At 42.5% G+C, this 24,216-nt stretch overlaps 1 protein-coding gene across 1 annotated transcript in view; it reads left to right on the top strand.

The window, feature by feature from the left end:
• Positions 1-1,772: 1,772 nt before the first annotated feature.
• Positions 1,773-24,216, top strand: part of POMGNT2 (protein O-linked mannose N-acetylglucosaminyltransferase 2 (beta 1,4-)) — a 35,897-nt gene continuing 13,453 nt past the window's right edge. Inside the window, exons 1-2 of the mRNA XM_067470218.1 lie at positions 1,773-2,076; positions 21,371-21,485. The gene's annotated coding sequence lies outside the window, so the exon portion shown is untranslated. The remainder of the gene's footprint in view (positions 2,077-21,370; positions 21,486-24,216) is intronic.

The raw sequence follows: 24,216 nt of genomic DNA, 5'->3' as shown, positions 1-24,216 counted from the left end.
TATAATCCGGCCCTTCAACAGTTTGAGGGACTATGACCTGGCCCTCTGTTTAAAAAGTTTGAGGACCCCTGATATAGATAGATATATGATTCACACACACAGATACAGTATCATATATTTGAAAGGGACCCCTAAAGAAGGACAATTATATGCTGCATTTTCCAGAGTAGGCAAACCAGACAAAGAAGCAGCAAGAAATACTGTTTACCCACAAGCATAAAGAAATTACATATATTGGAAACCAACACTTTCTCGTTACTTTATTTTCCAGATCACCAGACTGGGCCACAGCAACGCATGGCAGGGGACGACTAGTGCTTCAAATATATATATATATATATATATATATATATATATATTGTATACCGGCCTTCTCACCTCTCTTGAGGGACTCAGACCGGTTTCCAACCATAATATCACATACAATCAATAAAACATCATAATACATATTACAGTAAAACATTAAAACAGCAATTACAATCAATAACTATAATGGTCAGTCGTCACACTAAAATCGTTGCTCATCATCCTCCATCCATATCTCAGGGTGTTGGCTCACTCGTCGAATGCCTGTCTCCATAACCAAGTCTTCACCTGTTTCCTAAATGTCAGGATAGACGGGGCGGTTCTGATCTCCAGTGGGAGAGAGTTCCAGAGTCGAGGGGCCACCACCGAGAAGGCCCTGTCCCTCGTCCCCACCAGACGTGCTTGCGAGGCCGGTGGGACCGAGAGCAGGGCCTCTCCAGACGATCTTAATAATCTTGATGGTTCATAGGGGAGAATACATTCAGAGAGGTAAACCGGGCCGGAGTCGTTTAGGACTTTATAGGTTAACACCAGCACTTTGAATTGTGTGTATGTATATATATATATATATAAAAAACTAGCCGTCCCCTGCCACGCATTGCTGTGGCCCACATGGGGGTTCTGTTTGGGAGGTTTGGCCCAATTCTATGGTTGGTGGGGTTCAGAATGGTCAGTGATTGTAGGTGAACTATAAATCCCAGTAACTACAACTCCCAAATGTCAAGATTCTATTTTCCCCAAACTCCACCAGTGTTCACATTTGGGCATATTGAGTATTTGTGTAGAGTTTAGTCCAGATCCATCATCGTTTGAGTCCACAGTGATCTCTGGATGTAGGTGAACTACAACTCCAAAACCAAAGGACACTGCTCGCCAAACCCTTCCAGTATTTTCTGTTGGTCATGAGAGAACTATGTGCCAAGTTTGTTTCAATTCCATCATTGGTGGAGTTCGGAATGCTCTTTGATTGTAGGTGAACTATAAATCCCAGCAACTACAACTCCCAAATGACAAAATCATTTTTTTTTAGTGGAGGACATACATTGGGTTGTTAGGTGTCTTGTGTCCAAATTTGGTGTCAATTCGTCCAGTGGTTTTTGAGTTCTGTTAATCCCACAAACGAACATTACATTTTTATTTATATAGATAAATAAATAATACAGTCCCAAAAACTTGCAGCAACCTAGTGATTCCGGCCATGAAAGCCTTCGACACTAAACTGAGCATTTATTTTCCCTTGATCTCATATTGATGAGCGTTTGCTTTAAATGCAGGCATGACCTCACCCCCCACATCCTGAAACCTTGGCTTTCCGAACAGGACGAAGGCTCTCGCCCTCAATTCCCTTTTCCCTTTCCCAGGACACGACAAAGCAAGCCTATGGCTCGGGGAGGGCAAGGAAACTACAAGGCCCGTCATGCCCCTCGCGGATTGGCAGCCGGGACCCAGCGCCCATGCCGGGCCGGAGCCTGAGCATGCGCGTTGCCCTGCCTGGGAGCCGCGCCGGACGCCGAGCCCCGGCCATAATAAACAAGAAGGGAGCCGGGCAGGGCGACTCCGCCGCATCTCAGCCGGCCGAGGCGAAGGACTCTGAGGCTGTGGGGCTCGCTTCTGCTTCTTCTTCCTCCTCCAGGGAAAGTTGTGCCTAGTGGCCTGGCGTGGGCGGAGACCGGGGAAGAAGCCGAGGGAGCGAAGCGGCAGCGCGATCTGCTGCAGTGTCCTCCTCCTCCTCCTCCTCCTCGCCGCCGGCTGTCGCGCCCGTAGAAGCAGGTGAGGAGCAGTTCCGCCGTCCCGCCGGCAGGGGGAGCCCCAGGGAAGGGGCGGGCCGGGGACCATTCACTAGGCCAGTGTTTCTCAATCGCGAAGGGGTTTCAGAGGGGTCAGCAAAGACCATCAGAAAACACACACTTCTGATGGTCTTAGGAACCCCTTTGGCAGGGAAGGGTGAAGATCTCTCTCCCTGTTCTTCTCTTCCATTTTGGTGTTGGGGCACTACAACTCCCAGAATTCACAAACAGCCCCCCAACCCCCACCAGTATTCAATGTTGGCCATATAGGTAGTGTGCCAAGTTTGGGTTCAGAGTGCTCTTTGATTGTAGCTTAACTATAAATCCTGATCATTCTGAACTCCACCAACAATGAAATTGAACCAAACTTGGCACACAGAACTCCCATGACCAACAGAAAATGCTGGAAGGATTAGGTGGGCACTGACCTTGAGTCCCAGCAACTACAACTCCCAAATGTCAAGGTCAGTTTCTCCAAAACTCTGCATAATTGAGTATTCGTGCCAACTTTGGGCCAGATCCATCATAGAATCATAGAATCATAGAGTTGGAAGAGACCTCATGGGCCATCCAATCCAACCCCCTGCCAAGAAGCAGGAATATTGCATTCAAAGCACCCCTGACAGATAGCCATCCAGCCTCTGTTTAAAAGCTTCCAAAGAAGGAGCCTCCACCACACTCCGGGACAGAGAGTTCCACTGCTGAACAGCTCTCACAGTCAGGAAGTTCTTCCTCATGTTCAGATGGAATCTACTTTCTTGTACTCATTGTTTGAGTACACAGTGCTCTCTGGATGTAGGTGAGCTACAACTCCAAAACTCAAGGTCAATGCCCACCTAGCCTTGCCAGTATTTTCTGTTGGTCATGAGAGATCTGTGTGCTAAGTTTGGTTCAATTTCATCCTTGGTGGAGTTCGTAATGATCTTTGATTGTAGGTGAACTATAAATCCTAGCAACTACAACTCCCAAATGTCAAGGACTATTTGCCCCAAACTCCACCAGTGCTCACAATTAGGCATATTGAGAATTCGTGCCAAGTTTGGTCCAGATCCATCATTGTTTGAGTCCACAGTGCTCTCCGGATTTAGGTGAACTACAACTCCCAAACTCAAGGTTCATGCCCATATAACCCTTCTAGTATTTTCTATTGGTCATGGGAGTTCTGTGTGCCAAGTTTGGTTCAATTTCATCGTTGTTGGAGTTCAGAATGTTCTCCGATTGTAGGTTAATTATAAATCTCAGCAACTACAACTCCTAAATAACAAAATCAGTCCCCTCCACTAACCCCACCAGTATTCAAATTTGGGCCTATCAGGTATTTGCGCCAATTTGGCCAAGTGAATGAAAATATATCCTGCATATCAGATGTTTCCATTACAATTCATAATAGTTGCAAAATGACAGTTGTGAAGTAGCAACGAAAATAATTTTATGGTTGGAGGTCACCAGAACATGAGGAACTGTATTAAGGGGTCGCGGCGTTAGGTTGAGAACCACAGCACTAGGCATAGAGTGCATCTGCTGTTGAATTGGTGCATCTTGACAGCCCTTTCACTGCAATGGAATCCTGGGAGTTGTAGTTTGGCGGAACCCCACCACTATGGGGCACCAGCACTATGTCGAATGAATGTAACTTAATCCCACTTGTCACTACCTGGGCTCAATGTTGTGTCATCCTGGGAGCTGTGGTTTTACAAGGTTTTGAGCCATTTCTGCCAAAGTGGGCTGGTGCATCAAACTACAAATCCCAGGATTTCATCGCATTGAACTATAGTAAGTAAAGTGATATTCATTCTATATTATAACTCAGGCATGGGTAAACTTTGGCCCTCCAAATGTTTTGGACTTTGGCTCTCATAATTCCTAACAGCCAGTAGGCTGTTAGGAGTTGTGGGAATTGAAGTCCAAAACACCTGGGTTTGAATCACTGCTAGAACATGGAAACTGGCTGGGTGACCTTCGTTAAGTCTCATTCTCTCAGCCTCAGAAGAAGGCAAAAGCAAGCATCCTCCAAATGCATTTTTCCAAGAAAACCTCATGATGGGTTCGCCTTGGAGTTGACAGAAGTTGGAAATGACTTCAAGGCACGCAACACCCACGTCAACATGTAGGTAAAGGCTTTTTTTGTTTTTGTATGTTTCGAGATGGCTTCTGTCATTTTTGTGGCTTGCCTTCATTGCCTATATGTTGCAGATTCACCAAAGTCACACTTCACACATGTGAGAACAGTTGGTGGTTTCCACATCAAAGAAACAGTGAATCATTCTGTATTTGTTGTTCATTCGTTCAGTCGTCTCCGACTCTTCGTGACCTCATGGACCAGCCTACGCCAGAGCTCCCTGTCGGCCGTTACCACCCCCAGCTCCCTCAAGGTCAGTCCAGTCACTTCAAGGATGCCATCCATCCATCTTGCCCTTGGTCGGCCCCTCTTCCTTTTGCCTTCCACTTTCCCCAGCATAATTGTCTTCTCTAGGCTTTCCTGTCTCCTCATGATGTGGCCAAAGTACTTCAACTTTGTCTCTAGTATCTTTCCCTCCAGTGAGCAGTCGGGCTTTATTTCCTGGAGGATGGACTGGTTGGATCTTCTTGCAGTCCAAGGCACTCTCAGCACTTTCCTCCAACACCACAGCTCAAAAGCATCGATCTTCCTTCGCTCAGCCTTCCCTAAGGTCCAGCTCTCACATCCGTAGGTGACTACAGGGAAGACCATGGCTTTGACTAGGCGGATCTTTGTTGCCAGTCTGATGTCTCTACTCTTCACTATTTTATCGAGACTGGACATTGCTCTCCTCCCAAGAAGTAAGCGTCTTCTGATTTCCTGGCTACAGTCTGCATCTGCAGTAATCTTTGCACCTAGAAATACAAAGTCTGTCATGGCCTCCACGGTTTCTCCCTCTATTTTCCAGCACATATTTTATATATTCCAGCACATAAAAATAACATATAAAACAGCTCTGTACTTAAGCAAAACAATACGTCTGAGAACCACATATTTTCTATTTTCCTCTATTTTTCTATCATTCTGTATAGTAGCCTGAATTTCAAAGGAGCTGTCTGTGGTGCTGAACTCTGTCCTCAAAATAGGTTTGACATCTGGGAGCCCTTCTACAAAGCCATATAACCCAGAATATCAAGGCAGAAAATCCTACAGTATCTGCTTTGAACTGGGCTATCTGAGTCCACACTGCCATATATTCCCAGTTCAAAGCTGAAAATGTGGGATTTTATTCAGCAGTGTGGAAGGGGCCTGGGATAACTTTTGGATTAACTGATTCAGTAACATAGAAACTTCTATTCCAGAGCTTTCCAACCTGTGTATCATGGCATGTTAGCATGTTGCTTCCAGTGTGTAGGTATGTCATGCCAACATAATGAGAAACCTCAGTGTCTATGTGAAATGAGCAATACATCATATATATTTTAAAATATAAATGAAAGGTTTCTATGAGATATGTTGGATCCCCATACATTTGTCACTGCAATTTATGTATGTATCCATATTTCTCAAAAGGGGTTGGTTTGACCTCTGGTTTGCTAATAAAACTGAATTACCATGTCGCAAAAGTATGTCACCAACATAAAATGTTTGGAAAGCTCAACTTGCAACCCTGGACCATTCCATACCCACCATTCAATGATGGAGGAAACTTCAGTGAATTTTTTTCTAGCACAGACCAGCTGGCTTGTAATGTCAATGATTTGGGGCAAATATGACTCATTGACTTCTGGCATTACTGGGGGAAAAATGCAGGGGAATTAGAAGGGCTTTCACCCCTCCAGCTCATCAGTGTTTATGCTATTTCATATCACTAAGAACTGCTTCAGATCCCCAGACTTTCCAAGCTCTGTGAACTATGGTTTATGGGTAATATTGTGCATGTGTATGTTTGCATACACATAGGAGTCCCTGGTGGTGCAGTGGGTTAAATCGCTGAGCTGCTGAACTTGCTTACCGAAAGGTCGCAGGTTTGAATTTGGGGAGTGGCGTGAGCTCCTGCTGTTTTGCCTCAGCTTCTGCCAACCTAGCAGTTCGAAAACATGCAAATGTGAGTAGATCAATAGGTACTGCTCCGGTGGGAAGATAACGGTGCTCCATGCAGTCACGCCAGCTCCATGACCTTGGAGGTGTCTACGGGCAATGTTGGCTCTTCAGCTTAGAAATGGAGATGAGCACTAACCCAGAGTTGGACATGACTGGACTTAATGTCAGGGGAAAACCTTTACCTTTGCTTTATGTTTGCATATGCAGCTCTTGCCTCATTTCCCTTGGCTGATCCCTCATAACGCCTGCAGCCCCAAAGGCACTGCACAGGAGCATATAGCTTTGCGAATGTTACCTCTCAGAACTTGTTCTCTCTGCAACCTGCTGTGCGATATGCCTCTGTAGGAGGTTGCAGTGAGGTGAAGTAAGAGGAGGTGAGGTGAGAGGAGGTGATATTAAGGCCCTCTGTGTGCATTGATTTCTGGAGGGCTTTTCACTGTCAACATCATCTGTTAATGGTTCAGTCACAGAGTAAAATATGAGGATATTGGAACACACCTTTGGGGCCATCGAATCAGAAGAAGCCTGCAGGAGCGACCTCTCCCTGTACATCTCCAGCATACGGACACTGATTTGTTTTCATCTGCATATCTCCTTGCTCTTGCATGCCAATGATGTGCTGACTCTCTTGCTGGCTATTATGTGCTGGTTACATACTTAGAAAATGGTTATATAGTTAGCAAATAAGACTAAGATGCAGTCTGCAGTTGTGCAGCATTACAGGAACAAAATGCCTTTAGGTCCACACTTGAGAGGTCTAGATAAAAGATGGTGACATGGTGGGGAGAAGAGCCTACAAAGCAAATAAAAGTTTTAAAAAGCATTCAACCAGATCCACATGAAAAATCAAAGTCAAAGTTTTTGGTCACTTGAAACTGCATGTTGGATTCTGTGTGATCAATTGTTCACTTGTTCTTAGAGGGACAGTGGACTTTTAGGAGAGCAATTAACTTGAATACAATTGGATTGGCATACAGAAAACATACACAAGATTGGTTAGTTGGTGTAGTAGCACGAGAAATGGGAGAGAAGGAATAAAATTGAAGTCAGTCATGCAAGCAGAGATGTGAATTGCTTCAGCGAACTCCTCTTGCATCGAGGCCACGACTACAAGCCACAAAATCCTCAGTTCAGACCTGACCTCAGCCATGCAATCATGAGTGTGCTTTAAGGCATTCCTATCTGTCAGTCCCAGCTGGGATTTCTTTGCAATAATGGAAAACTGGAAGAAGGAAATAGTTCTGCCCTCTTTGAGAAAGGCTTGTCCCTTAAATCGAAAGCTGAACCAGGTGATGCAAACCTGTTGTCCCCTTTCTCGATCCTGTGCCAAGCTGGGCACCCATCTCAAGGGTGCTCAGCTTGGGAAGCACGGTTCATGAGTAAGGAACTTTTTGTCTTTCAATGTACAACTCCCAAAGTCTGTTACTTTTGGCCTTGCTAGCTGGGTCTGTTGGGATTTGTAGGCAAAAACACCAGGAGGTTTGACGTATCCGGTCCAAAGTGATATCAATAGATCAGCTTCTGTAGGGTTGAAACATCAAAGCCTTTTCTGTTACACAAGAATACTTGTTAGGCAGGAAGAAGCTCTACTTGAGTTGTATCGGGAACAAAAGGTGTTACTTTCATGCCTTCTAAGGCTTTTCCACACAGCTGAATAAAATCCCACATTTTCTGCATTGAATTGGAATAGATGGCAGTGTGGGCTTGGATAACCCAGTTCAAAGTAGATATGGAATTTTCTGCCTTGATATTCTGGATTATATGTCTGTATGGAAGGACCCTTGGGTATAGTTTTAGCAGGCAAAAGACATCCTATCCTACTTTCACCCATTTCCATTTTTAAAAACATTGCAGCCAGATTTTTGGATCCAGAATCTTTGGGCTTATGAAGATAGCTCTTCTTCACCGAATAATCATAATTCATTCACACATATATTGGGGGGGGGGGGGGGTGCATGAGTAGGATTCTTACCTCTCTGCCACAAAAATGTGAGCCCCTGGCACCTGTCCTTTAGGTAAAGGATGGATAACATGTTGGTCTGTGATTGACATTACGCATAGTGTTTTTACTCCCTGCTACTGAAATTGGCAGCACTGCTATTGCTGCTTTTAGCAATGTGTAACCAAAATCTGGCAGGAATGTACATACAAACCTTCCTCCCTTCCCTTCTAGTAAGTCATTCTATTGCTGTTTTCTAGCCAGTGTCAGCCAGCATAGCTGAATATACAGATACTGAGCCAACTGACTGAATGTATGTATATGTGCCTGTATCTCTAATAGGCTCATGTTAAGGAAAGCTGAACCTTATGCAATCTCTCCAGCAGCAACTTTTGTGCTAACTTCAGCCTGCTTGCCCAAAGTAGTCAGTAAAAGGCATTATGAGTAAGTTCATGAGCCATTATTCTTCAACAATCTGCTTTCAAGCTGAGTATATGGCAAACTTATCAGAGGGTTTTCTTGGCAAGATCCTGATCCAGCTTACCTGTTTGAACATATCTCTCTTTATGAAACAGTTTGAGTGTTAAGATTGGCAGGGGAGGTCCTGCTCTTGGTCCTGCCACCCACACAGGTGCGATTGATGGGGATGAGAGACAGGGCCTTCTCAGTGGTGGCCCCTCAGCTGTGGAACTCAGTCCCTAGAGAGATTAGATCAGCCACCTCCCTCCTGGTGTTCAGAAAACAACTTAAAACCTGGCTGTGCAAGCAGACATTTGGTGAGTGACAGTATTAAAGTATAATAACTATCACGATATAGACACAAATATAGCAGCTAAATAGTGACTGTGGGACTGGTGAAATGTTTAATATGTTTTATGTTATAATGTTTCCACACAGCCCTATATCCCAGAATGTCAAGGCAGAAAATCCCACAATATCTGGTTTGAACTGGGTCATCTGTGTCCACACTCAGATAATGTGGGATTTTCTGCCTTCCTATTCTGGGATATAGGGCTGTGTGGAAAGGCCCCCAGTTCAAAGCAGATATTGTGGGATTTTCTGCCTTGATATTCTGGGATATAGGGCTGTGGGGAAGGGCTCGGGAGTCTTCATTTCCCTCTGCACTGTTGAAATAATGCAGTTTGACACCACTTTGTCTGCCATCTTGGAAGTTTTACAAGCCTTTCCTGCCAAAAAGAGCTGTTGCCTCGCCAAACCACAACTGTGATTCTATAACATTGAGCTATGAAAGTTAAAATGGTGTCAAACTGCATTAATTCTATAGTGAGTAGATGCACCATTGATTTCTCATGATTCAAATGAACATTACTTGATTCTGTAGCTTTAAATGGGCATTACTCAATTCCCATTTTATTCAAAGGGTAGTGTTTTGCAGCAAAAATGAAACACAGAATTGGAATATCCCATTTTGACTAATCAGCGACTACCATCTGTAGTATAGATCTCCTGTTTTATATAGCGGGAATTACTCTTTTGGGTATATTAGTTGCTACAACATCAATTCAAGAAATGTAATATTGGAGATGTAACTGTTGTTAGTGCTGCTTTGGCATATACGTTTTAGAATTGTTCCATAGTGGTTACATTTTGGCAGGAAATAATCATGTCAGTAAATCTAGCTTTGGGAGGATCCTTGCTATTCAGGGACTTGTGTATTCTTTTGACCTATTTATCTGCTTCTTGGAAATTAGCCAGTGGACATTGGAAGTGGAGTTTTCATGCCCTTTGGACTGGTAAAAAATTAATATGCAGTTATGTGGAATAGATTTTTAACCATTTGTGATTAAATGGATAGAAGAACTAGCAATGCTTACAACATTTGAAAACATTATGTATGGACAAAATTTTCAAATGGATATATATTTGGACAGTTGGTTAACTTTTGTAGACATTTATAATTAATGTGGTTATTTTTCCTCCATATGTGTTTATAGTTTCCTGCTTTTGTTATAGTGTATGTATGCATATAATAAAGATCTCTTTTGAATACAGATAAAACAAATACTGTTGGCAATGCTAGGTGAAGCTGATCGGGACTAAAGGCCAAAAGCTCCCCAGTCCACCTGGCATTTGGCATTTGAGCAGCTGTAGCAGCAGGTTCCCATGCTTCCTTTTGTGAGTGCCAACAGAGAATGCCTGGCACATTTTCCTCTTCTTATTCACAGCATGATTCCATAGCAGTAGGTTATCTCAATATAGGAGATGCTGATGCTTGAGTTGACTGATAGTCAATGGGTTGCTGCTCAGTCTTTTGCAAACTTAATTGTGCCCAAGACGACTGCTCAAAGGTACTCAGCTGGGAGGCATTTCCCCAATACAAATGGCTCCTTTGAAGAGGTGTTAAGCATCACTTCCAGTAGCCTAAATGACAGATGTTTAAAAGATTTTATTGATCTTATTCTTTTTTTTTTTAACCAGCCAAGTTTGGAAAATTACAAACTATAAAGAGGGAAAATCATATTGAATAATGTTGTGATAAAGTAGTAAAACCAGTTTTTATACTCCTATTTTGTATTCTTTCTGCCCTTTGGACAAAGCCATAGTTCAGTGGTAGACTAGCTGCTTCATAACCCCTGGTGTCTAGGGCCCCTTCTACACTGCCATATAAAATCCAGATTATCTGCTTTGAACTGGATTACACAGCAGTGTAGACTCATAATAGGGGCCACAGTGGCTCAGTGGGTTAAACCGCTAAACAGCAGATCTTCTAGTTCTTCTGACGAGAAGATTGGCGGATCAGTGGTGAGCTCCTCTTGTTAGCCCCAGCTTCTGCCAACCTAGCAATTCAAAAACATGCAACTGTGAGAAGATCAATAGGTCTACTCACAGGTAGGTAATGGCGCTCCATTCAGTAATTCTGGCTACATGACCTAGAAGATGTCTATGGACAATGCCAGCTCTTCAGCTTAGAAATAGAGAGGAGCACCACCACCCAGAATCGAACACAATGGCAAAGGTAAAGGGAAAACCTTTGCCTTTAGACTCATAATCCAGTTCAAAGCAGATAATGTGGATTATCTGTTTTGATAATCTGGATTATATGGCAGTGTAGAAGGGGCCTAGGAGAGCAAATTTTGATTTGCTAGGTGTTTTGGACTTCAGCTTCCAGAATTCCTGGCATTTGACCAAGTTGGCTTGAGCTTCTGGGGGCGGAAGTCCAAAACACCTGGTTGAGTCCCCATTCAGCCATGAAGTTAAGTATTATCTTGGCCCAGCCCTTTCATTTTAACCTACCTCAAGGATTATTGTCAGGATTCCATTTTTTTTTTTTTGTCGTGTCGGGAGCAACTTGAGAAACTGCAAGTCACTTATGGTGTGAGAGAATTGGCCGTCTGCAAGGACGTTGCCCAGGGGATGCCCAGATGATTTGATGTTTTTATCATCCTTGTGGGAGGCTTCTCTCATGTCCCCATATGAGGAGCTGGAGCTGATAGAGGGAGCTCATCCACCTCTCCCCGGATTCAAACCTGCGACCTGTCGGTCTATACATTTGTTAGAGGTCAGCCCACCTATTTACTCATCCAAAACAACACAGCCGCAGGCAATGATGGAAAAGGTTTATTTATTTATCGTGTCAGAAGTGAATTGAGGGTGCAGTTATAATGTATTTAAAATTACAAACAAAGTTAAACACTTGGCATTACGCTAAATATCCTTTGACCAAAAATGGGCCATTTGGAGTGCCTCTGGTGTCACTGTGAGAAGGTCCTCTCTTGTGTATGTGGCAGGGATCAGGCTGCATTGTAGTAGATGGTCTGTGGTTTGCTCTTCTCACATGTCATGGACTCCACTTTGTGGCCCCATTTCTGAAGGTTAGCTCTGCATTTCGTGGTGCCAGAGCACAGCCTGTTCAGCGCCTTCCTGGTCTCCTAATCTGTGTGCCGAGGAGGCAGTCTCTCATCTGGTATCAGCCACTGATTGTGGTTCCGGGTTTTCACCTGCAATGTTTGGACTCTCGCTTGCTGGGGTATTCCTGCGAGTATTTCTTTAGATCTTAGGAAGCTATGTCTTGATTTCTTTGGGCTGAAACTTGGAATTGTTGGGAAATATCCAGAATTTCCCATCTTCAGACTGGAGTTCTGGCTTTTTTTCCCACTACTGTTTCATATGGTGCTACACAAGCTTTCATGTTTCTTGGCACTGGAAGAGACTCTCTTTCTCTTTTATGTTAATCTACAGACCGAATCTCATTGTGAGAAAAAAAATATTTTGACTCACCTTTTCAAAAGATCCTTACAATTGTCTTCCTCTTCCCCCTCTGTCTCTTTCTCAGCGGGGTAATATTTCAACTGTGAAATAGATTGTTGGTGACAACTGAACTCATCTTAACCCAGGCAAAAATGCAAAGCAGTCCTTCAGCTTTTAATACTAGCATTCATTGGGAGCTCTTGAGTTATATCTGTATAATAAAAATCGGAGTTTCTTGTTTCTGCATGATAAAACTGTTTTCTATATTCATGTTAAAAGCTTGCTTCCGTGAGAGTTATGACTTTGTCTTTTAAACCCTTGAATTACTGCAGTGCCATTCCATTTTGATTGGGGGAAATGAAAGCATTTAAAGTCCAGTTGACTGATAAAGGGAGAGTTAAAATGTTTACATTGCTCCAGTTAATAGCAATAGGTTGGATTCAGAAGAATTTCCCCCGCTCTAAGTCATCCAAAAGATAAATTGTAATCAAACTCTTTCAATGATTTCAGTATTATTTTCAACACAAGATTACAATGGTCTTCTATAGAGGATTGAATATATCTTCAGAAAATGTCTTTTTCAGCTCCGTTCAACTGGTGACTTTAGACTGGGGGCCTTTATACACTGCCATATAATCCATATTATCAATGCAGATAATCCACATTATCTACTTTGAACTAGATTATATGGCAGTGTAGACTCATATAATCCAGTTCAAAGCAGATGCGGATTATATATTTAGATAATCTGAATTATACGGTAGTGTAGAAGAGGCCTAAGAGGGATGCAACATCAGCAGGTCCAGTATTTTGCCCTGAGAGCCTTTCATTTGACAGAAAATTAACGTTGTGTTTATTTTTATTTAAGAGTATTTATGTACCACATTTTTATTCAAATTCTTCAGACAGTTTTATGATGTATCTAAGATTGCTATAAAGCAGTAAAAGTGAGTAACATTAAAATTAACATAGTTCATAAAAGATGAAGAGGCGTGAGGTAGGGGATGAAAAGGCATTTCCTTGACTAGTGCTGATGAAAACCCAAAGTTAAGGGCAGAGTTTTGCATAGATAGTTTGTTTGACTTTCTTTTTTTCTTTTCCAAGTATTGTATGTCTGTTTATGCAGCATTGAACTTTTGCCTACTGTAAGCTGCTCTGAGTCCCCTTTTGGGTGAGAAGGGCAGGGTATAAATATAGTAAATAAATAAATATTTCTTTACAAGGTGAATTAACGTAAAGGCCTTGGACGTCTCAGCCGTGATTCAGAGGCTCTGTTGCAGTTTTAGTGGATTAAAGTGATTCTTGCTGATGTTTCAGAGGAAGTAGCTAAAATGCATAATAAGGAAGATCTTTTGAATCCTGGGTCAAGTGTAGGCTACATAGAGTTGTGGGCTGCCAATCATCTATGTTTTCCATTATCTTTGATCAAAGGTTGAACTTCCTCTGAAGGGTCTCCATTCTCTGACTATAGATAAATATATAGGCTTTACCCTCCACATGGTTTTGACCTGTAATTTCCATCTGCAGTAATCCACATAGGCAGTATGGAGAATGATGGGAGTTGCATTCTAATAGCATTTGGAGGGCTACACATTCCCTGTGTTGCTGTAGAACATGTATGGGTAAACCCAGGCCGGGGGGGCTAGATGCGGCCCATTGGGCTCTTTTCTCAGGCCCTCCTCTCTCACACCATCCTATCCTTTCTTCCTTCTCTCTTTCCTTCCTCCTTCCCTCCCTCCCTTCCTTCCCTCCCTCTTTCTTCCTTCCTCTTTCCTTCTCTTCTACACTTTCGTCCTCCCTTCTCTCCTCCCTCCTTCCTTCTCACTCTTTCTCCTTCCTTCCATTTTGACTTTCCTCTCTCCCTCCCCCTTCTCTTCCTCCATTCCCTTCCATTCTTCCTTCCTTCTATCCTTCTCTTCCTCCCTATCTTCTTTCCTTCCTTCCTCTTTTTCCTTTCTCCTTTCCTCCTGGGGGATGTTTAGCTAGCAGAAGAGAAGGTAGAGAGGGAACATGAGAACCATGTTTCAAAATTTAAAGGGGTTTCCCATTGAGGAGAAGGTGGAAGCTGACTTTCTGCTGCTCTAGAGACCATGGCACAAGGGAACAATGATTTCAAATGGCAGGGAAAGAGATCCGACTGAAATGATTAGGAAGAATTGCATGAGAGTAGGAGCTGTTGGAGAATGGCGTAGGCTGCCTGGGAGTGTGGTGGAGTCTCCCTGTCTGGAGGCTTTTCCTCAGAGGCTGTGTATCGGGAGTGCTTTGATTGTGCCTTCTTGCATGCAGAAGGTTGGACAGGATGGCCCTTGGGGGTCTCTTCCAGCCCTAAGATTATATATCAGGAGTAGGAGCGAATTGCAGGGAGTGGTCAACCCCCCTGTTTAAGGAGCTCCATTGGCTGCCGTTCATTTTCCGGTCCCAATTCAAGGTGCAGGTTATCACCTATAAAGCCCTAAACGGTTTGGGAGCCGTCTACCTTCTTGACCACATCTTCTTCCACAAACCTGCATGTTCCCTCCGATCCTCGGGGGAGGCCCTCCTCTCACCTCTTCCTCCATCTCAGGCATGACTTGTGGGAACGAGGGAGAGAGCCTTCTCCACTGTGGCCCCCAGCTATGGAACTCGCTACCTGGTGAGATTAGGCAAGCTCCCACCCTAGCTGCCTTTAAGAAAGATCTAAAGACTTGGCTTTTCTGATCTGCCTTTGGAGAGTGACCATATATTCCAGTCCTGTTGTTTCACCTACACTGTTTCCCTCATATTGCACTTCCCCCCACATTATTGAAAGTCTAATTCCACTGTTCAGTCCCCTGTGAACTCCTCCCCCACAAATGTCCCTTTTCATTGCTATCTCATCCAATATTCTATCATTTTAAGTCGTGCATTTGGCCCGCCCACTGTGTTTATTTTTCATTACTTTGTACTGTTTATTTTACTTGATTGATTTAATTGTGGTGTTATTTTGTTGTTTATATTTTATGTTACTGTAATGTATCGCTGAGCTTGGCCTCATGTAAGCTGCTCTGAGTCCCCTTTGGGGAGATGGTGGCGGGGTATAAAAAAAGATTATTATTACTATTTGAAACACAAGATAAGTCCACAGCAGACACTCTGCTGCCTGTTGAATTGGATCACACGTCGGACACTTCCCAAGTGTCTAGGACTGTGTGATGTATCGGTGAATAATGTGTGCAGATCCCAGTAAGGTGGCCTTCTGCAACTGGCAGATGGTAATTTTGTCAGCGCCGATTGTGTTTAAGTGCAGGCCAAGGTCTTTAGGCACTTCACCCAGTGGGACCACCTTTACTGGTTTGTGCTAGAGTCTTTGCAGTTCGATCTTTAAATCCTCATATCATGTCAGCTTTTCCTGTTGTTTCTTTGCAATCCCGCTGTCACCTGGGATTGCAACATCGATGATCCATACTTTGTTTTTAACACAATTGTGAAGTCAGGAGTGTTGTGCTCCAGAACTCTGTCTAAATTTGGAAGTTCCAGAGGAGTTTGGTGTGTACATTTTCTGTAACTTTTTCCGGTTTGTCATCCCACTAGTTCTTCGTCACAGGCAGATGGTATTTGCGGCACAAGTTGCAATGAATCATCTGAGCAACGGTGTTATGCCTCTGCTTGTAGTCTGTCTGCGCGATCTTCTTGCAGCAGCTGAGGATGTGATCTATTGTTTCATCTGCTTCCTTGCAGAGTCTACACTTGGGATTTGTTGTCGACTTTTCAATTCTGGCTTTGATGGCATTGATTCAAATGGCTTGCTTTTGGGCTGCCAAAATCAGGCCCTCTGTCTCCTTTTCAGAGTTCCATTTGTGAGCCACAGCCATTATTATTATTATTATTATTATTATTATTATTATTATTAGGCTATACGGGATCTAATGGATAAACATTTTCTCTCCTGTCTACTATCTCATCCTGACCAAGGCTAACCCTTTTGGCCACCTAACATTTCCTATCTTTCCTTCACTTTCTGCTTCCAAAAGAGAACAGGAAGAGGAGGAAGGCACGGGAGGGGACTTAGGGAGAACCCCCTCCCTCCCATCCCATCCACCCTCTCTGGCCCGCCATGTGGCCCTCAAGTTAAAAAGTTTGCCCATGCCTGCTGTAGAAGATACTGAAAGACCCATTAACCTGACGTCCGGGGAAAGGGGGATGCAGTGCCATAGAACAAACACAGATTATTCAGCAAGGCCTTAATCATGTGGGCCAGGTACAATTGTATTAAAGGAAAATGAAATTCAACATTGACTTTTCATTACGCAGCAGTGACATGGCCTTGTTTCTGGAAGAGCAGGCTAGTGGCTTGATAGCAGTGTGCCTGCATTAGAAAGTCAAATCTGGAGACGCTGAGGAGGGAGTGTTTTTTCTCGCCCGAACCTCCTACAGCAGCGTTATTGATGTTCTGCTGTGTTCTCCAAATCGCTTAAGGTAATGCGTCCCCCTTGACTTTGTCAGCTTCATCTCTGCTTTCATCCTGGCAGCTTTAATGATGAATAAAGCTAAGCAAATAAAACAAGAAGCCCTTTCAAATAGGTTTGGCTTTATGGCTTCAGCCCTGATGAATAAACATGCCTCCAATAGCCCGACCCTGCAATTTTCTGCCTGTCAAAAGGTGTGAAAGGGCCTCCCTAGCTGTGGGGCTGTCAGTTGTTGCATATGGCGCCTAATAGACTCCGCTCGGCTCACTCCAAAGGTTTTCATTACGCTTATTTCATTGCGAGCAGCAATTCGTGCTCTCATTACAAAACATATTTTGTGCAGCCTTCTCCCACTCACCTGACCAGAATCCATAGTTTGTTGCAAATAACATGTTTTCCATCATTCTTTTTGCAGTAACTAAGGCATAAGTCTGTTGTATTGTAATTGAAACACAAGCAGTGACTTAGCTACAATTTTGGCTTTTTTATTGTTCATAATTACATGGAGTGAATCTTGCCATTATGGAGCATATATGACCTCATTACTTAGGTGTCCTTTCTGCCATAGGACAGTGGCTTGTAGTCTTTTGAATTTTAGTCCAAATTGATCAGTTATTGTTAACTTTTGAATAAAGATAGAGTAAAAAATTCAACATATCCCATTTGATCTTGGAGGCTAAGAAGGATCAGGTCTAATTAGAACTTGGAGAGGAAACTACTATGTGCTGTTGGCTATATTTCAGAGGATGGCAATGGCAGGCCACCTCTGAGTCCTCTCTGCTTATAGAAAACCTATGAAATTCATGAGCTTGCCAGAAATTGACAGGTGACTTGAAGGCTCATACGTTACCTTTGATAGAAATTATAACTTTGAGTCTTTGGAGTTATCATCATAGGCTGTCATTCATGGCCGAGTATGATTGCCTTCCAAGATTTTGGAGTAAACCCTTTAGTAATACGAGAGAGTGGATTTGTTGAAAAGAATGAAGATAGTCACATTTAAGGCCATACTAATATCAGAAGACCCAGAATAGCATTGTTTTTCGCTAGAAGGGAGAAGGCTTACAACCTAAACGGTTCTGGCCCAACTTATATATCCAAACGCATCTCCCCTTATGAACTATCTAGGACCTTAAGATCGTCTGGGGAGGCCCTGCTCTCGTTACCGCCTTTGTCACAAGTACGTTTGGCGGAGACGAGATACAGGGCCTTCTCGGTGGTGGCCCCTCAGCCATGGAATGCCCTCCCTATAGATATTAGATCGGCCACTTCCCTTTTAAGTCAAGACATGGCCTTTTGAACAAGCGTTTGCAAATGCAGAATAACTGACACAGGAAAATGGAATGACTAGACAATGAGTCCGGACAATGTTTTTAAGAAGGAGACGCTATGAATTTATATTTTATTGATTTGTTTAGTTTTTATTATATGTTATGTTTTTAATTGTATTTAAGATATTGTAAGCATTGAATTTTGCCCTGTTAACCGCCTCGAGTCGCCTACGGGCTGAGAAAGGTGGTATACAAATACAGTAAATCAATAAAGAAAGAAATAAACTGTAGCTATAATAAAATACTTTTTAAAAGAGCCAGCATGATATAGCATTGGACTATGCCTCTGAAGAACAGGGTTCAATTCCATGCATGGACATGCTATCCATTGAGTGGCCTTTGCAAGTCAGACACTCTCAGTCCCAGAAAATCCCATGATAACTTTGCTTAAGGTTGTCATTATTTCAGTGGTTCTCAACCAGTGGGTCCCCAGGTTTACCAGCTATTGGGATTTCTGGGAGTTGAAGCCTAAAACATCTGGGGACTCACAGGTTGAGGACCACTGCATTATTGAGAAATGACTTGAAGGCACACAACAACAAAAGTAACTTCTAAGCTTCTCAGTATCCATTTATGGACACCATTTTAGTTACATTTGAGACAAACTGTTTGCTGTGTTTTCCAACATCACATTACTTTTGATTTGGAGATTTCACAATTTTCTGTTTACTGGTAAAGGAAAAGTATCTGGACAAAAGTGAAAGCAGCAGTCTTACACCACTTGCAAGTGTATTCAGAAAAAACATTTTGAATACTGTATTCCTCTTACTTAGTCTTTTCTATATTGCTTTGAAAAGGAGCATGTCCCAGAGATGGTGAGCAGATCTCATTAATGGTCCATATACTAAATAAATCATCACTAACACTTTGTGTTCGTGCCGGCATCTTTTAGAGAACGGAAGATGTTTTACTATTCAGACTGCAAATGCAAGCAGTTAGAAAATGATGGTCTGCTTCCCATTCTAAAAAACAAACAAAGAATTTATTTATTTATTTATTTATTTATTGCTTAAGAGTCAGCATGGCATAATGGTTTCAGTACTGGACTGTAACTCTGCTGAACAGGGTTCAAATATCCCCTCAGCCATGGAAATCCATTTGGTGACCTTTGGGAAATCTCATACTTCCGGCCCCTGAAAAACCTATGATAGGGTGATCACAAGTTAGAAATGATCTGAAGGCACACAGCAACCTTGCATTACCCACTTATCTTCTGGGAACAAGGGAGAGGGCCTTCTCTGTGGTGGCCCCTCAGCTCTGGAACTCGCTCCCTGAAGAAATTAGGCAAGCCCACCCTGGCAGTCTTCAGGAAGAGCCTAAAAACCTAGCTGTTCTGATGTGCCTTCAATGAATGAACAATAATCCCTGACCTTGATCAAACCCGGCATAAAATGGCCTCGGACACACTTTGTCTCACCCTCTAGTGCAATTAAACCCCATTGTTTCATCCCACCTGAACCTCCTTCTAGATACATTATACTACTTATCTCACCTAGAGTTTTTAAACATTTTAATCTTTGCAACCGGCCCTGCTCATCATGATCGACTATTGTGATTTTATTTTGTATTGTAAGCTTATCGCTTTTATTTTATTTTTGATCTTTATTATATTTTACTGATGTATTGTTTTATGTTGTTTATTTGCTTTAATGTACTTGTTGGGCTTGGCCTCATGTAAGCTGCCCCGAGTCCCCTTGGGGAGATAGGGTGGGGTATAAATAAATTCTTCTTCTTCTTCTTCTTCTTCTTCTTCTTATTATTATTATTATTATTATTATTATTATTATTATATTGCTGAAAGTGTGTGCACATAAGCACATATGAGTTCAGTGTCAAGTAATTCAAACTGGGGAGATATTGTTACATATGAAAAAATTATTGATTAAATCCTGGCTTCTGCAATTAAAAGGAGGGCATCTTGGGTGTTAGAGTGTTAGAGCTGCCCGTAGAAGAGTTAATTTACCCCGGAGAAACGAAGACTGAGATAGATATGTTTAAATAGTTGGGTTTTTTTCGTCGTGTCAGGAGAGACTTGAGAATCTGCAAGTCACTTCTGGTGTGAGAGAATTGGCCGTCGGCAAGGACATTGCCCAGGGGACACCCGGATGATTTGATGTTTTATCATCCTTGTGGGAGGCTTCTCTTATGTCCCCGCATGAGGAGCTGGAGCTGGTAGAGGGAGCTCATCCGCCTCTCCCTGGATTCGAACCTGCAACCTGTCGGTCTTCAGTCCTGCCGGCACAGGGGTTTAACCCACACCGCCACCGGGGGTTCAGTATTTAAATAGTTGAAAGGATGTCACATTGAGGAGGGGGCAGGTTTGTTTTCTATTACTCTAGAGCAGAGTTTCTCCAAGTGTGCTCCTCTAGATGTTTTTAAACTTTTAAAACAGAGGGCCAGGTTCCCTCAAACTGTTGGAGGTCCCTCAAACTGTTGGAGGGCCGGATTATAATTTGAATAAAACGGGAATGAATTCCTATGCACACTGCAAATATCTTATTTGTGGTGGGGGGAAAAATTAAAAATACAATAATTAAAATGAAGAACAATTTTATAAATATAAGCTTATTAGTATTTCAGTGGAAATGTGGGCCTACTTTTGGCTGATGAGATAGGATTGTTGTTGTTGTTGTTGTTGTTGTTGTTGTTGTGTGCTTTCAAGTCATATCAGACTTAGGTTGACCCTGAGCGAGGGCCGGGTAAATGGCCTTGGAGAGCCGTATCCATCCTCAGGCCTTAGTTTGAGGACCACTATTTTGGACTGTTGAGTTTCATCCCTGACTGCACAAGTCTCTAGCCCTCAATGAGTAGTTAACCTAGATATGTGCTATGCTTTCAGCCTAAGGAATCCTGGGATAGGAAGTTTCTCAACCAAGAAGCTTAATTCATCCAACTACAGACCCCAGGGTTCCACTGGATTTAGCCAGGATATATAAGATAATATAGAAGTGAAGTCATAATGCTGTAATTGTGTATTATGGAAGGGTCCCATCACTTTATACACCTGCTTGTTCTCCCAGTTTTTCCTTAACACTCCATTCTTGTTCTACACATGTTAAATAATTTGGTGTCAATGTGACTGCTTTAGTGCTCACTCATACTATTTATGATCTTATATTTTGTGATGTATTAATTATAGATTGTTTCATCTGTTGTGAGCAGCGCTGAAAGGGGCAATTCTAAAAAGGAGGCAGCCTTCAAATAATACCATTGAAAGAAAAAAATGAAGTTGTTTGTGCTATGAATGTTTAGCTGAGAATTTATTAATGGGATCAGAAGAAATGTAAATATTATACATATCTGACTTATTATTTTGGTCTTTTTTGGCACAGCATTTTTTCTACAACCATGGTCAGATAAAGCCAGGATTACGATGGCCAGCTGGATGGTCAGGTCCTGAAGAAGAATAAGGAAGCCAGCCTGTTTTGAATCTTCAAATATAGGCAGGTATGTTCAAGTCATTTGTTGTGAACCGCTGTGAGTCGCCTTCGGGCTGAGAACAGTGGTATATAAGTAAGGTAAATAAATAAATAAATAATAAATAATTTCATTGTCTAACAAGCATGTCTGTTCAAGGATAATTTAAAAATGCCAGAAGCTGGATTCCTTACCTTGAGTAAACCAGGTTCTTGATGTTGACACCTGAATTCAGAAAAAAAGATGTGTCTTACTGTCTTCCTAAATCTTTTCCATTTGGAATACAGGGAGTAGAATTTTGCTGCCGCCACCATATAAGAAACTTGGTGAATGTAGAAACCTATGTGGAGAGATATCTTGCCATTAAAAGAATTCAAACCTGTAGGGTTTCTGTCTTTGCTCTTCTGTCTGAATAGAGAGAACAGTAACAGCTTTTGGAAAAGAGCCAAAGGAAGGTGCTAACCTCTCCTATCTTTGCTTCACTAAAGTGAATAAATTGCTGTTCCATCTCTGCTCTTCTTCTTTGGATTTTGGTTTTGGTTTTGATTTTTTTTCAATATTTCATCTCTGGAAAGCTAGGTCTTAGTACATCTCATTATCAGCCATCTGAGAAAGAGGTACTAATATCCTCCAGATCATAAATAGGTTAATTCTGTGGCTTTTAGGTATAGGTACCCTGTTGATAACCCTTCGTTTCCCAATTTGGCATCCTCCCACTGTTGTGGACTATTTATTTATTTATTTATTTACAGTATTTATATTCTGCCCTTCTCACCCCGCAGGGATTACAGTGCACATATATATGGCTATCATTCAATGCCATAGACGCACAAAATATATAGATAAACACAGAGGCAATTTAAGCTTCATGAGGGTATGCTTGAATTTCGGCCACTGGGGGAGCTGTTGCTTCATGGTCCACTTGTGACACTAAGTCCTAGATGGAGTACTTCCTCATTCTTTCGCCCGCTGCTGGAGATTTTTATGGTGTCATAAATTAGTTAAATTAGCCTCCCCGCATAAGCGGTACCTACATTTCCTACTTGACAGATTCAACTGTCTTTCGGGCTGCAAAGGTCGACAACAAGCTAGACAAATGGTCGGGAGCTTACTCCAACCCGGGCTGGCTTCGAACTCATGACCTTTTGTGATTTAATGCATCTGACTCCTAGCCGACAGCGCTACAGCCTGGTCCAAAAACCATAACTCCCATCATCTCCAAACACTATCCCATCATGTTGGCTGGGGATAGTGGGAGTTGCAGACCAGTACAGCCAGGTGTGCCATGATGGGGAAGGATGGTCTAGAGACCAGCCACCTTGCCTAAGTTATGGGGCATTGTCCTAAAATACATTAATGTAGGATAGCCAATCTGTTAAACTCCTTATTCCTTAAAAACATTTCTGATAAGGCGCCTTCCCAAGGGAGTAACTTCTTTGTGTAAGGGGCTTTTCCCCAGGGCTTCTTCCTGTCTTACTGAACCACTCCGTTTAAGTTCTTTGCAATTTATTTCCCTGCAGTCAGATCCCTGCACCCTTCGTTCCATCTCTTTTTCTTATCCTTCCGTCCGTTTTCTTCTTACTCTTCATTCTAGAGAATTTTATGGCTGAAATCCTGTCAACAGGTACTGTGCTAACAGTTACTTTTTTTCAAATACTGGCAAAGGAAAGCAGATAAAATCTGCCAGCTCTGAGCAGCCAAATTCTTTGATGCGTTTCTGCCTTCTTAGCTGCGGCGGCACTTTCAACCATTTTCCTGCTGCCACCACTGCCTACACCAACATAGTTACACCAACTCTATGTTATTCTAAAGGTAGCTGTATGAGTGATGATAGGCTTCCAGGGTGCTACTTTGAGAATGTTGTATAGTTTTTACAGGGTTTTCTTTATTGGGGCTTTCAGTTCACTTGGTACCCAATTAATTCCTTTCTGTCAGCCTTGTAACTGTAAGCCTATGCAGTTGCAAGTGACAATACTTCCATGATAAGAATTTGTGCTAACTTTGCAGACGGTTGTTAGAATTACGACTGCTCTACGTACTCTTGTGTACATCTAGAAATTTTAGACTTATTCAAAAGTAGCACAGTGGGTTAAACTGCTCGCTGCAGAAAAACTTGCTGACTGGAAGATTAGCAGTCCAAAGCCGCGGGTTGGGGTAAGCTCCTGCTGTTAGCCCTAAGTCCTGCCAACCTAGCAGTTCAAAAACATGTATTGTGAATAGATCAATATGTACCACCTTGGTTGGAAGGTAAAAGGCACCTATATACAGTCATGCTGGCAAAACATGACCAGGAGGGTCTAGAAAAATAGAACAAAAGCACCTCCCTATGGCCAGAGTAGAGCATCACCTCCAGACACTGGAGATGGAAAGGGAAACCTTTGCCTTTGTTTGTGTATTGTATGTCATTGTTCACTGTAAAAAAGGCATTGAATGTTTGCCTATATATGTGTATGTAATCCACTCTGAGTTGCCTCGGGGAGATAGAGTTCAATATAAATAAAGTATATTATTATTATTATTATTATTATTATTATTATTATAAAAATTAACCCACCCCCCCCAAAAAAAAACACAACCTGGATTGACTTATCCATGTCTCAATGTGAGTACTGTAACTTAACTCCTATGAAAAGGGAACCATCTATTCTCTGAGCAGACGTCTGAAAGGCAAGAATATAGTTCATCCTGGAAGAGTGGGGAAATGGTGGGGACGGTAAGAGTGTTGGTCCCCTAAGATAGCATTGGTACTTTCCCCTCTCCA

This window comes from Anolis sagrei, chromosome 6, assembly GCF_037176765.1.
Source record: "Anolis sagrei isolate rAnoSag1 chromosome 6, rAnoSag1.mat, whole genome shotgun sequence".
NCBI lineage: Eukaryota > Metazoa > Chordata > Lepidosauria > Squamata > Dactyloidae > Anolis > Anolis sagrei.
Note: the sequence above shows the minus strand (reverse complement) of the source record. Positions and strands in the feature narration are given on the sequence as shown.